Source organism: Actinia tenebrosa, unplaced genomic scaffold (assembly GCF_029948245.1).
Source record: "Actinia tenebrosa isolate PJP-AT-01 unplaced genomic scaffold, QUT_ActTen_1.0 PGA_scaffold0__85_contigs__length_37466705, whole genome shotgun sequence".
NCBI classification, from domain to species: Eukaryota; Metazoa; Cnidaria; class Anthozoa; order Actiniaria; family Actiniidae; genus Actinia; species Actinia tenebrosa.
This window is the reverse complement of record NW_028292569.1, coordinates 32237638-32254963: the sequence shown is the minus strand read 5'-3', so window position 1 is coordinate 32254963 and position 17326 is coordinate 32237638. Positions and strand designations below refer to the sequence as shown.

General features: G+C 37.8%; 2 long non-coding RNA genes across 2 annotated transcripts in view; one reads left to right on the top strand and one right to left on the bottom strand.

Annotated features, from left to right (window-relative positions):
• LOC148914113 (uncharacterized) overlaps positions 1-17326 on the bottom strand; it is a 36796-nt gene that overhangs the window by 17168 nt on the left and 2302 nt on the right. Inside the window, exon 2 of the long non-coding RNA XR_016121872.1 lies at positions 10969-11021. This is a non-coding gene — a long non-coding RNA (uncharacterized LOC148914113). The remainder of the gene's footprint in view (positions 1-10968; positions 11022-17326) is intronic.
• LOC148914114 (uncharacterized) lies at positions 8407-13635 on the top strand. The gene is made up of 4 exons (XR_016121870.1): positions 8407-8738; positions 12239-12336; positions 12475-12496; positions 13504-13635. It is a non-coding gene; the product is annotated as an uncharacterized LOC148914114 (long non-coding RNA).

Below are 17326 nucleotides of genomic sequence, written 5' to 3'. Positions count from 1 at the left end.
ACCAGCTTCCAAAAGGAGTCACAAATGCGCTGGGAACGCCCAACTTGACGATGCTAAGCACTTTGACAGAAAAGGAAACAAAAGTTGCTGAAAGGGCCTTTATTAGAGGTATTTCGAACCCTGGCTACAAAGATGCCCTCAGATCCGCAATCAGACTGCAAGAGGAGCGCCAGGAAAAACTCAACCAATTAGAGGCCGTCGAAGAGGAAAGAAGCAAACAACTTGAAGAACTTCCAAAAGATAGCGACGCGACTGGAGGCTTAATGAGATACTTAGAGAAAATAAGGGCTGAAGGGGAAGCACTTAAGAAGGAAATACAGGAAAATAACATAACCATCGATGACCTTGCGCGACAACTCGACTACGTAACCAAGGAAGAAGGCGGTCTTACTAGTCGCTTCGAAGCCGTCCAAGAGGAAAACCAAGCATTACATGAACGTATAGAAGAATTGGAAGACGAATTCATGAAACAAAATAAACTAACTACTAAAAGCCATGCAGACGAAATCGTAGACTTTAGGAATAGACTTTCTAAGGCGTTGGACGAAAAAAGCGACGCAAGGAATCAGCTAAGGGCTGCTTTGAATGAATCGGCGGGAAAAGACACGGAACTACAGCGCTTAGGACAATAATTAATGGAGTCTGTTGACAGAGAAAGGCAATTGATGGTGGACAAGGCAGTGGCGGAGGAACAAATATGGCAACTTCAACAGGCCGTCGAAGACTTGGAGTACGAAATAGATCGACAGCGAGTAATAATCGAAGATCAAACTCGCCCTGAAGAAGAAAGGGAGGCAGCCCAAAAGGAAGTAGAAACCCTTCAGGAAAGACTGGCGGAATTACAAACGCAAATAGAAGGTATGAAAAAGGAGCTGGGGCTTACCACCAAGGAAAAGGTAAAAAGAGCTTTGGTGAAGTATGGCGTTCCACTGGCATTTGCGGTTGCTATTTCGAGCGTAGTAGGCGTGATCTTGTCCGCGCTTAAGGCTACAGGCGCACAGGTAAAGAAATTAGGCAGTGGACTAACGGACTTGGGAAAAAAGATGGCAGCCGGTCTTCCTGGGCTGCTGGGTTCGGTTGTTTCCTTGGCGCTTAGGGCCGGCGGAGAACTGCTAAAGTTCGTGGGGAATAACATTTGGATCCTCGTAGTAGCTATTGGGGTGGTCCTCCTGAAGAAGATGAAGGGTTAATCTTATCCTTGTATGTTATGTCGGGCTTATCGTCGTCGTCAGACGCACGAGGCATCCTCGACTGGGGATATGTAAAGATAGTATTCGCACCGCCTTGATAATGCGGAACTAGTGGTATGGCTGTTATAGTAGAAATGGTTTTATGATGCCAAGTTTCATTGGGGTCGTTAGGTAAACTATTTATGAAAACCGTGCGGGTGCTAAGCCTACTATCTGGGAAAAGTTGTAGCTTAGCGTACTCACAATTAACCACCATTTGAAACGTCAACACGTAAAACGCCTCGGAACTATATCGATATGGTTGCGCCGAGAAATGAGAAGGCTCTCGATTATTAGCCGATATCCTAAAGGGTGCCAAAGGCTCATTATTCTCATCTATTAATCTAAGTCCCATATTAGATTGATACGCTGGGGAAAAGTTAATACTACAAATGATCAGTGCAAGACCTCCAACTTCAACCCACATTCCAATATCACGCCAGCCGCGATGCTCAAGAGTCTTATCTGTTAAGTAATAAACATGGTGGGTTTCCCTCTGATGTGGATTCATATATTTAAAGACTAAGCACTGTCAAAGTGCTAATGGTTAAATGGTTATAAGCCGTATCTCTTTGATTTTCTATGCTATTCACGCAAACGCTCCCTGAGTCGTCTACTCTTATTTGTAGCTTTACCTTCCCATGACAGTTACTGACCATATGAAAAGTCCAAGTCGTAAGATTCTCGGGGCTATTCGGTGGCGGCTCTACGGAGAAATGCGCAGGCTCCCTGTTGTTCGTCTTCGCGCGCATAGGCTGCAGTATGCCATTCTCATCCAAAAACCTAAAGCCCACGTTGGCATGGCCGGTCGTGCCAATGCAAATGCTACAAAGGATTAACTTCTTTCCCGAGTAGTTCAAATTCACGGACATGCCCGTGACATCAACCCAAGAGCTCTGGGTGTATTTTTTCTCGCCTGTGTAAGTCGTATAGACACAATCTACTCCAGCTACGTAGGGGTAGTTCATCGCCATATATAATAACTCAGACCAACGCCTGCGGCGGCTAAGCCGGCTTTTAGTAAGTTATGGTCATATTCCTCTTCTTTTTTAGGCGCTCGGTATACTTCTTTTGTTAGCTGCACTTTCTTAGGTGGTTGCGTATGGTGCACTTTTTTAGGCTGTTCAACAAAGTGCCTTCTAATAGTGTCAGAGTTCACGTCGTTCACCCCAAACTTCATACCCTTAGTAGCTCGTTGAAGTTTGTTGTTGTATCCTACTACAGAACCAGTATTTATAGATAAATTACTAGGCATTAACCAACAACCCGGGGCTACTGCATAGTCCAACCTTGCCTTAGAATTTTGTATAGCTAGTTGGTAACGCTGTACGCCCTTGCTAATGTCGCCCTCCAAGATTGAACTTTCGAATAAGATCAAGGCTTCGGCTCGCGTCTCTTCTGCGGCGCCGGTATTCCCCACTATGCTTGATCGGGTATTTACCTGAGCTCCAAGGATAGAATACACGTAAGCTTCTATGCTGCGGTTTAAACGGGCAAGGCCGGCTTTGGTTAACCCTTTACCTTCTGGGGGTATGAAATTAAGATATTGCTTCGTTTGCTCGTCGTTGGTAATCTTGATAATCAGCGGGTTAGCCCCTGCATACTTACCACCCTCGTCTTTGAACAGAGGTCCGTCTCTGACTTCCTTAGTGGTCTTAGCATTTGGTTCGAAGAAGGTGCTACTGTCGTGAGTTTCCTTATGATACCCAGTGTTCCATCGCAACTGCAGCGAATGAACTTCTTTATCGCTTAGCACATGTCCACCAATCCCCCAATAAGCCCAAATATGTCCCAGACCATTGTTAGCGCCGGCAGTGCATCGGAAATCCTTCCCTACAACGCCAAACTCCTTACAAAGTCTGTTATGAGCCGGCACGCTGTATTTATTATCTCTTGGATAAAACGCGGCATCTCCCGGCAGCGCAATAACACCCATTTCATGTAGTATTCTTCGAACGGTAAAGTGAAAATGAAACATAAATATCGACTCCTTCATCAAGTTTGCACTTACACCACAGCCGCTAGTGGCACACCAAACTGCAAAGTTCAACTGCTGCGGCCAATAACGCATGTTAGGACCACTTAACCATTCATGAGATTCCTTAGCGGTGGTATGATTAATGGGCACGTTTTTGAAGATATCTCGCACCTTTAACGGAAAGGAATGCTTGTTAGAGATCCGCATGTTCAGCGTTAGGTCCAAGCTTGGCTGCTTGTCAAATGGAACCGCGGGTATTGGATAAGTACTGGTACCCAGCAATAATTCCTTTGACCAACCGGGTTCAACATGCGTTGGCGCTGGCGTTGGCTTACGCATTGGCAAATGCTTCAGTTGATCGTCTATTTGATTAACCAGCGTAGGCTTCAAATCCTCGTTGCTGTACATCCTGGAGCCGTTGAAGTAAATCCCATCAGGCCTCCTTTCGAACTTACTAGCATCCGCGTGCGGAAACATCTTCCTAAATGCTCTCCAATTCCAGTAATCCCTGTTGTCATGATGTGGCTGCTCCTCTATGTTATTCCCAAAGGCGTCGTACATTAGTATATATAATGGATGTTATACCATCAGCACCTCCACTTTATCCTGATTTACCTAGGGAGGGACCTAACGAATTAAACGCCGAGAACTTCCGCTTGAATAAGGCAAATCTAATCCTCGCTTACTTAGAGGGTCAAACGAAACACTATGAGGAGGTCAGGAAAAAGTATGCTAGAGCCCGAAGCATGCTACATAAAATAGCGATAACTTCCGGCTCCATGTCCGTGGCGTTAACAGGCACCGGCGTTGCTACCTCACTTACCGGGCCTGGAATAGTCGTTGGCGTTCCTTTGGCAAGCGTTGGAGCTGTCTGCGGCATTGTTTCCGCTGTTACGACAGGCATTATAAAGCAATTGTCCGGTAAGATATCCAAGCACGACACTCATATAGCCCTAGCAAGAGCAAAGGCTAACACCATCGCCGACTTAGTCTCCAAGGCTCTGCGGGACCGCCGCATAGACGACACGGAGTTTTCTTTGATCCTCGCGGAGGAAAAGAAATACGGGGAGCTAAAGTCGGGTAATAAAAAAACCATCGTGAAAGATCTTTCCGAGGAATCTCGCAAACAGATCTACCAGAAGGCAAAAGAGGAGCTCCAAAGAAAACTCGCTCAGTAGACATCTGCTTTGAAAAGAACGTAGGGGGATTTCGACTGCACATTTCATCTTCTCGGAATCCATTCTAATAGGGGGTGGTTGGGGTCTATTTTGTAAAATATTTCGTAAATTACGTCGGGGTAATAAGGAATATCCTTATCCAGCCGACAGAATAACCACTCGGCCCTTTGCATATCTGGGACATGAGGAATACGCCTACCGGTAATTTCAGACAAAAGATAGGGAATGGCTTTGTAATATTTCCCTAGCTTTAATTTTTTCAATGTCTTTCGTAGACTTTGTGGGGTTGGCTCTTCTAAGTGGTCTATGATTTTCTGCGTGTCTAAATATACCGGATGTAAGCCTTGGATATGACTCATCCAGTCCCTGAAGTATTTCAACCTCTTATATGGCGTTTTCGTGCGACCTCCATTGGCGTAATACTGTTCTTTGGTAACATTTGGCACCGCGTTACGAATATTCTTACCACACTCGTAACACTGTGCTGACGTATCCTCCTCTATCTGCATTTTTTTACCACAACACCAAAAGGGTTCTGGCTTGGGTATGACGACTCTAGGTCTTAGACAAATTATGCAAAAGTCATTGGTGAACTTCTTACATTCATGCATCGTATATCCGACAAATATCTTTCCCTCCATTTGCGACCCCAACAGAGCAGCAGTTAGGCACCTTTCGCGCTGCCGGCGGATCGCGCAAGACCCCCTGTTCCGCGGGTTACCGACCTCCAAAAACCCACACCCCCCCCCTGGTGTTTTTCGACTTGTGATTTTTGGCAATGCCGGCGCTTCGCGAGTCCGCCTAACTGCTGCTGGGATGTGTTCTCTCTAATACAAAGACAGCCTTGGTTGTTTTGGAGAAATACGGGTGAAACCCCACAGTCATTTCTGCAGCTGGTAGCAGATGTTTCTCAAGCTCTATTCCGTTAAACAAGGGATGGATTACAACTCAACATCACAAATCAAGTTCTACCAGCCTTACTGTGGCTACGCAAATGTCTGCATGTGGAAAGTCTAGCTCTGTGGTTCGATACCGACCCATCAACTGTTGTGGGAAATACATACAGAGTCATACCAGAGATGTGGAGGTTCAAATTCGCTGGTTAAATGTAAATGAATGGGCCAATATCAGGGGAAATTGGCCAGAATTCCCAAACGCAGTGGGCGCTATAGACGCAACCCCGCATGAGACATACCGACGCATAACAGAGCCCGAGAGATCGTTCTATAGTGGGCACCGTCACATTTATACACAGGCTGCAATGGTACTAGATGATAAGATTCTGAAAATTTCAGAAAAATCGTACCTGGAGATGAGGAGAAAAAAGTCAAAAACTAAAAATAGCACTGTTTGATTTTCGGCCGTAATAGGCTAAACATTAAAAAAATCTTAAAATAAAATACACGGTTAAAATCTAGGATAATCCAAGCACATTATATGAAAAATACAGTTAAATTGACGCAATAGTTTTGCGAAGCGAGCGAGAATAAAATTGTCCAACATTCGCTCTGAATTAGTTTGTTTCCACCTTAAGGTCTTCATACTATAACATATCTCTCAACCACAACAAATTAAGCTCATTTTTATAATCATACTAGCTCGAAAAGCTCAATAAACAGTTGAATTTTGGTGTGATTCAATATTTGAATAAATTATCTGTAGAAAGATATATAATTATTGAACGAAAGACAAAATGAAAGTATTTTTGCCATAGTAACAAAACAAGTACACTTTTTTCGCTCGTTTGTCATTCTAGTTCGTTGTTGCTCGTTTGCCGGTAATTTCAGCAATGTTATATAGCTTTAAACTTTGTCACACATCTCTTGGATTTTTTAAATTTGTAGAATTCGAAAAGTTCCCTCACTGATATATACTTATCCTACTAAACACAGTATTTTTTTCTTCAAATGACAACTTTAAATTATGTAAGAACTACGAGGTACTCTTACTACGATAACACAACAAGTATATATTTTTTTCTCGTTCATCATGCTAGCTTGTTGCTCGTTTTCCGGTAATGTTGTAGCTATTCTATTTACACTAAATAAAACAAAATAGAAAATGTCCTAACCTCTATCTTCACCCTGTGTCGAAGTCTTTTCTTCCATGATTTCTTCCATGTTTTTTTTTTTGTTTCGTTTTTACAATTTTAATTTGCATAAAAAGATGATTAATTTAATAAAACTCGTCATGGTCCAAGTGACGTGATTTGAAAGCTCGATCAATCAGAAACGCAATGTACACCTGGCGGACGACACTTTTAGAGTTACGGACAGGGTTCCCATGCGATGACCAGGAAAACTGAGTTGCATAGTTTACCATATTCTATACCTATGGTGGGGAGCTCCTCTGTTATTGTAGACAGCAGTTCAATGATACCATATAAGAGCAAACATACATCAATACCTTATATTTTTCTTCTTTTTTGGCATAGTATACGCCATAAAGGGTCCAATACATATCAATGGTTTTATTGGAGAAGATGCCTTGTTTATGTGGAACACAACGGATCAAAAAGTAATCCTTACTGCTAGTTGGGGAATAGGAAAGGGCAACATCCCCGATCCTCAGTTTATCAGCGTTAATTCACATAATGGAAAAGTGCACCTTAACGAAGATATTGGCGACACGTTGAAAAGAAGAGTAGGATTTATTGGAAACTTGACAATAGGTCGTGCTTGGTTTGTGTTGAAGAACCTTACTGTCAATGACACTAATAAATACATTGCAAGCATCAGTGCCGATGTGTCAGTAGTTCAACCATATCATGTTAGCCTAATGGTTGCAGAGAAGAAGAAAGGTAAGCCATGCACTTTTTTGGGAGTAACATAGCTTATTTATTTCATATAAACTTACGATTCCTAACTTCTAATTCCCTAATCCACATGTAACGTATTCTCATTTAGGAAAATAATACGATATACATCTTATACATATTTGTTGTGAAGTGTTATCGACAGGGTGAGTGTTGTGTTGAGAAAGACTGTTGTTGTTGGTGACTTACCTCTGGACAACCTGAGCGAAAGCTCTATAGGGTATGGTTTTTTGGCTTTTGTGTCTGGGGTAGGGTATCATTTTAGTCTGGGATAGGATTAGGATTGGGTCGTTTTTGTCTGGTGAATAGGCAACGCTTTCTGCCCACACAAAAACAATAAAAATGTTAGTAAAGGTGTACAGTTCTTAGTTTTAGTCTGGGGTAGAGTATGTAAAGTTGGAGTGGTATCCCCCCCCCCCCCCCACTCACCGCGACACTAACCTGGATGATCACTGACTTCACAGCAAACATCAACGCCTGGGTTCAATATTACGAAGCATAATGTAGTCTTTGTAGTATTTCGACAACAACACGAAATGTTGTTATATTGTTAGGCAACTTCATAACTTTGTTCTCAATAATAATGATAATAAATTGATAGATAGTTCATAATACTACAGATGGTTATGGGCCATCGATATCAACCAACACGATCTGTTTTAATCAAAACCTAGCCCCATGTAGTGATGCATAAACTTATTTAACCACAAAATGTAAACTAGGAAATCAGGTTTCATTGTTTGGCTATATAATATAGGCGAACCTACACAGCTTTTACGCACTCTGAATCCACTTAACGTTGGAGATAGAAGGTAAACCAACTTGAGTTTAACCCAGACCTGGTGAAACCACATGGATCCCGCGCGATATATTTTTAATTATTACGTTTTCAGTAACAACAACAGAAGGACCTTCTCCAACCCCAGTCACTACAGCTGCTGCTCCGAACATTACAAGTAAGGCTTTGATAGCTTCAGCATAAGTAAAAAACTGGACTACTGATATACGGTTATCATATACATACAATATCATATTCATTTCAATACTACATGCAAGCGTATTGAAAAACTATAGTTGTCGTATTTAGAATGTTCTATTTCTACAAAATTAAATCTTAATATTGTCATTTTATATCATTTTAATGGACATGAGTTTCTTTTTTTCATCTTAGTCTTTACTCTTCACCTTTATAATATTTTACTCTTCTTTATTCCGGATGAATAGTGAAAAAATAGGTGTATTTGCATCAGTCCCTTAATTTTGTTAGTATTGCATAAATAATTTAACAATTTGGCAGGCTGGAGTCAGTGACAGCTATACGGTAGAAAAGAGAGAGAGAGAGAAAGAGAGAGAGAGAGAGAGAGAGAGAGAGAGAGAGAGAGAGAGAGAGAGAGAGAGAGAGGGAGAGAGAGAGAGAGAGAGAAAGAGATCAGCAGTCTGAATAAACGCACATTATAACTGTGTAGCTTATTCTATTTCTTTTATTATTGATATAGGAGCTTCGACAACTAAAACAACTACAAGTTCGAACATTACAAGTAAGTCCACTAATAAGTAATCATGTTATATTAATAAGTAGTAGCATTCAAATTTATAACATTTCAAGTATATAACTAGATATAGTTCTATACTATATACTTGATTAAAAGTAGTACTAGGCAAAGGCAGCCAAAATTTTAGGGGGGGGGGGGGGGTGGAGCTAATTGAGTTTCTTCCGTCAACACAACGGAAAACGATATAAAAAAGCATCATTTTTTGCTGCTGAAGGGGGGGATCCTACCGTGTTATTGTTATTGAGCGTCAACTCAGTCAAATCGCAGTTGATGAACAGGCTCAATATAATTTCTAGATAAACAGAGGTTATTCTTACTTAAGAGAGAGGCCTATTCTTCCACTTCTCCTCTGATAACTTGGTGATTCTTTGTGGTTACTTCTTTTATTTTTCTCTCTTTCTTTTGGCTCAAGCTATTATAAGCTTTGCAATTTTATGCAAAACAAGTTCACTCACGAGAGTGAAAGTTTGAATATTAATCATCATTGCATTAAAGCCGTTTGTATTAATCAAAATTGCTTAAAATAAGCAGGGGTTTGTATTGAAAATAACACCGACTGTCGAGTCCTAAGCAGGGTGAAAATTCTTTTTCTGGTTGGAAAAAGCGGAGTTTGTTTTGAAAGGTAACTTCATCTTAAACAACACGCCAGCCAACGCTGTAGTACTTTTAATCACGCTTTAAACCCGCGAGTGGATTACCCATAATGCACCCGATATAGTTATATACTATATACTTGGTTGGATCAGAATTTTTGCTTATCGCTGTATACATACATATACATATACATATACATATACATATACATATACATATACATATACATATACATATACATATACATATACATATACATATACATAAATATACATATACATATACAGTTACATAACATATACATTACATATAATATACATATACATATACATATACATATACATATACATATACATATACATATACATATACATATACATATACATATACATATACATATACATATACATATACATATACATATACATATACATATACATATACATATACATATACATATACATATACATATACATATACATATACATATACATATACATATACATATACATATACATATACATATACATATACATATACATATACATATACATATACATATACATATACATATACATATACATATACATATACATATACATATACATATACATATACATATCATATACATATACATATACATATACATAGACATATACATATACATATACATATACATATACATATACATATACATATACATATACATATACATATACATATACATATACATATACATATACATATACATATACATATACATATACATATACATATACATATACATATACATATACATATACATATACATATACATATACATATACATATACATATACATATACATATACATATACATATACATATACATATACATATACATATACATATACATATACATATACATATACATATACATATACATATACATATACATATACATATACATATACATATACATATACATATACATATACATATACATATACATATACATATACATATACATATACATATACATATACATATACATATACATATACATATACATATACATATATACATATACATATACATATACATATACATATACATATACATATACATATACATATACATATACATATACATATACATATACATATACATATACATATACATATACATATACATATACATATACATATACATATACATATACATATACATATACATATACATATACATATACATATACATATACATATACATAGACATAGACATGAGACAGAGACAGAGACATAGACAGATACATATACATATACATATACATATACATATACATATACATATACATATACATATACATATACATATACATATACATATACATATACATATACATATACATATACATATACATATATAACCTGTTTTATGAAGGTAACCCCCCCTCCCTAACATGAGCTTGTTTAGTTGGTCAGAATTTCATACTGGAGTGCGTTCCAAGTGAAAGGTCAATTCCTGTTTTGGCGCCTTGTATAGACCCCTAGCTCCACCTTTCCTTCCATCACCCTCCCCCCCCTCCACCCTTGGGACCCCAAATGTCAGCCATCTATATAGCACTAATGGGGTGTCTTACCTTAATAATCGTGTCGCTTTTTCAGGTGCGCATGCATTGACTGAGTCTTGGGCCTGGAAAAAAAAAAAAATCAAAAACCAAAGAAAGCCTTAAGCCAAGCTTGGCGCTGAGAGGCATTACGGAAGTGTTGACGTCAGAGCTAGGTTTGGCAGATCTGATTCTATGACTTTGAAAAAGTACAATATTTCGTAAATCAAATGGCATAGCATGCAAATGGTTGGAGACCAACAATCAAACAAGAATACTTAAAATTCAACCCACATAAAGACACTAATTATTGTTTTGGCCAGCCATGCGCGCATTGTGCGAGATCATGACGTAACAGATTATGAACTTAATTTGCATATTCGCACGTGTAAATCGAAATATATCGAGGGATCGAGGGAAAGAGAGAGAGAGAGCGGGAAGAATAGCAAATCACGAGAGATAGTTTGTGTTAACATGTAAAGAAAAGAATCGAGAATATAACATGCATGGCCCAATTGGCTTATTCATGCAAATTTACTGTTAGAAAATCATTTATTCTGGGTAAAGAATGAAGTAATCAAACATGAATTTAAAAAAGGGCAGCTCTAGAGGAAACCCCTTCAGCCTTAGCTGCACTCGAATGCCTCAAAAAAGGTTTGGATTTCTAAAATCAAGCCGAATTCCTGACACCCTACGCTCTTTCGGGCAAGTCCTGGACCAAGAGAGAATGTAAGAGTTCTGTGGGGGGGGGGGGGGGGGGGGGGGATAGGTGGTAGGTGGTAGGTGGTAGGTGGTAGGTGGTAGGTGGTAGGTGGTAGGTGGTAGGTGGTAGGTGGTAGGTGGTAGGTGGTAGGTGGTAGGTGGTAGGTGGTAGGTGGTAGGTGGTAGGTGGTAGGTGGTAGGTGGTAGGTGGTAGGTGGTAGGTGGTAGGTGGTAGGTGGTAGGTGGTAGGTGGTAGGTGGTAGGTGGTAGGTGGTAGGTGGTAGGTGGTAGGTGGTAGGTGGTAGGTGGTGGTGGTGGTGGTAGTGGTCTTGTTTTAGCGTTTTGCTGAAACACTCGAATGCGGCTCTTCTTGATTTTATCCTTCATTGTCTGACATTCCCGTCACAGATACTTATCAGCATGTTCATGAACCTAAAACACAGTGGTAATTAAAGAGAAATAGAGGGAGAGGGGGAAGCTATGAAGCACTTTTGTTTAAAAACACTATTTTTTTTTCTTCATAAGCGAACTCAAACTTAGTTTATTTTCATTTTTGTACTCTATTTAACTTTTGATTAACCGAAATATTTTTCTTTTTAAGCACCACCCCAACCGAACTCGTCGAACACACTAATACACATTAAGGGTTGCATAATATTGATAGATATTGCACTGGTGATGTGGCACTTTTAAATATAGGTAAAACCCGCACTTAATATTAAAAAGTAATATACTTATCGATGTTTATTACAACTTGAATTTGACTAATTTCATTTATTACTACTTCAATATAATTGCAGGCTTAAAAAAAATTTTTTATTTTATTTTATTTTCCAGGGTTTTTGCTTCCAAAGAAAAGGTGAAGAAACTCAAAATTATTTTTTAAATAATTAAAAAATTTTATTTTTAATTGTTTAAATTTTGATAATTAAGATTTCTTATTAAAATGAATACTTCAAAATAAAAATTACTTTGAAAACGAGTTATTTTATCTAGATGTATTATAACCACCGTTCGAGAACTAATTAATTAAAAAAATACCACATGCATTTGATGAAAGTGGCTAAAAGCCACGAGTGTGTAGCAAAAGGTATTTCCTAAAATTATACTTTTGTGTATTTGTAGATGTGGTATTAAAAGAAAATACCTTAATACTCTAAGAATTAAGGAAAAATGCCACTTGATTTGATAAAGATGCTTTAATAGCACTTGTGGTACACACTTTTGGTACTAAGCCAGGATCAAGAATCCAAAATCGGTGATTCTGATTTGACAATCAATTTAGACAATGAGTACACTTAATCTTATTACCTATAAAAGAGTCTCTTTAGAACCATCGTCACATTACGGCTCGAATCTACTTGATCTCATTTTATAGCATACTAAGAGCAACTGAAGAAGGATACGTCATTACCTATCCGAAACCAGTATTGGTAACTGCTAAAACAACTATCAAAACAATTCTTGGATTTATTTCCACCCTCCAACAGTGTCTAACAGGAAGGACACTAATCGCTAAAAGACCTTTTGGTCAGATCCAAAATACCTTCTATTTAAATAAGCAACCACTTTTTTTTTTAAACGGCGAATGTAGAAGGTAAAGGCAGTGCCATTTTATCAATAATGTTCATTAATTATTCTCGAACGGTAGTATTTCCTATACAGTTGTATTTGTAATGCAGCATTTTTTAACAATGACAATTAGGCTAACAGGAAGAGGTAAAAATAAATCCATTTTGTTTCCTAAAAAAAATAAAATTCATTTTTTTAGGTATGTAGGTGTCATAGATGTTGCTTATTTAAAAAAATGCTTTATTGAATAGAAAGAAAACAAACTTTGTCCTATTTTGTTTCCATTCCATGTAGCGAGTGCATTCTGTTAAAGTGCTCCAGAAGGATTGCTGCAGATCTAAAGGAATTGCAGAGAACTACTTTGAGATGGCTTCCTTAGTAATAAAAATTTGTTATGGGTGCTTTAAGCTTTCCCTAAATTTAGATAGATAGATAGAGAAAACTTTATTTTACCACGATATAAAGATCAGGATTTTAAAGTTTAATCTAATAAAATAAATTAGCTAATTCATGAATATTAATAAGGTGATTTGACCAATGGCGTCCTTGATTTACATCACGTGACAAAGTTTTTATACCCCGCTAAAAAATCAAGATTCTTAAAGTCGGGGGCGGTTTTGAATATTTCAGGGGAGTGCGGGGCTGATAATGAATACACGATGCATTAAACATTAGTGGTCTATCACATTTAAAACACTCATGTTGATATTCATGAGTGTTCTAAATCTGATAGACCACTGATATTCAATGCATAATACTAATTTCCTCTAGAGGCGTGTCAAGATTTTTTAGCGTTTCTTTTGCATTGAAATTGAAGCTACTTTCTTCCAATGCAGCAATGCGGTTCGTTCTTGCCATCTGCCATTCCTTGAATATTTTTACAGACCATTTGGTAGCTGCTCTTATCTTGCTTGGAATTGCTGCGGTAACGCACTGCACCTCTTCTAAGGGAGTTTTTGGTTTTTTGAAACGACTTTGCGTAGACATTGCTCCGTTCGTAGCGTGAACCAAATGCTAATTTTCACCAAACTTCCTCGATATTTAAACCGATCCCCAAGGACTTTGTAGTTTTTGCATACCTTACAATATTTATACAAATTGATGCCATTTTACTCTTGTTCAATCAAGGCGGTATTTGTGTAGAGTGGTCGTTACCCATAAAACAAAGTGTGGTAATGAAAGTGGAACAGATCGTAATACTCTTGTAGAGATTATGAAATACAGTTGAGCAAAAGTGTAATTGTGCTGAATTCCCAAAAGACTGTTTCTATATCGTATGCTATGTTTGTGTTGATTTAATGCGACAGTCAAACCTAATCAATTCACTTTTGCATTGGAATGTATTGATGTATTTTTATATTGTTTTCTTTTGAGTTGACTGAAGAGACTCAATTACGATTACGTACGCCCCATACGATTACCCAGAGGAGGTTGATCTAGTCCCGCAAAGGATTATGGTCCGAAAACTTCAAAACAGCTAATTTGCTCTTGACCTTTGTCGAGTGAGGATCTCAGCTCTAATGGAACTATTAATAGATGCCATATCTGTCAAAGCTCTGGTGTGGATTTTTTAGAATCTGGTGAACTTCTATATCTACATTGCATAGATTTTCAATTTCTACACAACTGTAATATTAAGCGTATTCCGTTTATGTCTCTGAATCTCGTCGGAGGTCATTTGAGTTTCACAGATAATCCTCGTGAGCGAAGAATAGCCATATTTCCAAACTACAACGAAGTCCGAGAACTAGCTAAAGTACTATCGCCCTGTATAATTGAAATCACAACTTGCTGTGGAATCGAGGGAAGGAGCATGGATATATAATCGTAATTCATGTAGTTTGAGAGTTAATGAAAAATAAGCTGAAATTCGCTGAAAATCGAGAACGCGTGTACATAAGTGACAAATCGTGGACAGGCTTTGTCCAACATGTTTAGTTGGTCAATTTCAAACCTTTGACTTTTCCTCTACGAAGACATATCTTAACTTTAGTAGGTTAACTTGCCTCCGTTTGGTTTAAAGCGGCAAAGCTTTGCTACCTTTGTTAAGTATTCTGTTTAAAATGAGACCATTTTCGCACCTTCGATCGTTTTACAGTGTTGTTGTTGTTAACTTGAGCTTATTTTAATAGGATTTTAAGATTGTGCATCACAAATTATCGACTACGTTCCGCCATTAGTTTGGTGCAAATAAATAAATAAATAAAAATAGCCCGTATGATACAATACACATTTTTTAAATTAATTACTATCGGCTCTTTCATGTTAATTATTTTTTATAAGTTTTTTTTCTTCTTTTGTTCTTATTCTGCTATGCATATTCTTCATTTCGTATGAGTCTAGTTTACTGTTCTCTTTCTTTTTTTCTTTCTTATTAAATGCGAACTTCAATTTTATTTTTTTTCTCATTTTGTTTATATTAACTATTTTCTTTTATTTCTTTTGTTCTTTCACTTAAATTTTAAAATTTCTTATATTTTTTATATTCATTTTCTTAGCATTCTTCTTGGAGGAGACAATAAGATCGGCAAAACGGATATCATTTTATTGGCAGCAGGTAGAGCGCCAGTAATATTTGTCTTGATAACGACCATCATCATTCTCGCTGTCATGATCTATAGTTGAGAAAGAAGAAAACTTCCTACTAACTCGCATGTTTCAGCGCCGTCATAGCTGCCCATTGTAACGTCAAATGTTGTTTCACCTTTCTTCTTCCATTGAAGCTGCTTGTGTATGAGGATTGATTTCTTAGCATGAATTATGATGTTTCGTTCGTCGTTGGTGATAATGTCGTATGTTGAGGCGAAGTCAAGCGCTCTGTTAAGGAGGTCATGGCTGATTGATGGGTAGAATTCAACGATGTCAAAGCAAATAAAACTCTGTTGTTATTTGTTTTTTTATGGATTTGAACCACTCGATCACGGAGGCAGTGTTTTTCCATTGATTGAATTTCGATGTTGTCGTGATTTTGTTGTTGATTCTGTCGAGGATTCTTTTGCTGATTTTGCCTATCTCGGATTTAGTAGGATTGATTAGACGGCAGGCCGGTTTATTAGCGAAGTTCGGCTTGTGGTCTTTAAGTGTTATGAATGCGTCTTTGTTAGCTGTAGTGTCTACTCTGTCGGCTATGCCTAGTTTTGTTGCGATATTTTTGTTTTCTGCGTGGATGGCTCGTGTGGTGTTAGGTTGTGCTTTTTTGTAGGACTTTGTGATCTGTTCTAGTAGATCGTTATATGTTGATGGTTCCAGTTTATAGAAGTTCGATGTTTTATCAGCGGCGATGAGCAGTTTCGGTTCTTTCTTGATCTTTTCGGTTTCATCTTAAAGTTTATTGATGAAAGGGATATCAACTTGTTTGAATTTGGTCGATTGTATCATCTTAAGCATGTCGGTTTCAAAGTCCTTTAGTTCATCGATCGGTGGTGAAAACGAAAACGACTTCAAAACAAGATACAGAAACCACATCGCCTCATTCCGCCACGAACAACATAAAAACTCGACTTAACTCAGCAAACATATCTGGACTCTCAAGAATAATAATATCAGCTACTCCATTTTATGGCGCGTCCTATCTTCGAGCTCCGCCTACAACAGCTCCAGCAAAAGATGTAACCTTTGTCTTAAAGAAAAGTTTCTAATAATTTATCGACCGGAACTCTCATCATCAAATTGAAGCGTAACGAACTTGTATCTTCATACCGCCACAGAAACAAAGCGTTACTACGCAACAGCTAAACTATATCCACTAATTAATTATGTATATTTTTTATATATAAATGATAGTAACGAAAATTCTTATCATTAAATCCCCTGAAGAGTGAAGCAATTCACGAAACAAGCTTGTCGGGAAAAATGTTGTCTTGACTTTTTCTTCTCAAACAAATATATATATATATATATACCAAATCTCAAAAATTCTGACATTTATCGTATATATATACTTATATATATGTCCCCATTTTTCTTTTGTCTTACCTGGATTTGTATTTACAGTTGAGCGTTACACTACAACAATGACGGCTTAAATATGCTCATATGTAAGTACGTGCGCCCGAGAAGAAGGGAATAATTATTTTATCGTGGAATGAGGTTGCCTTTGTTCAAGATCAGTAAATAG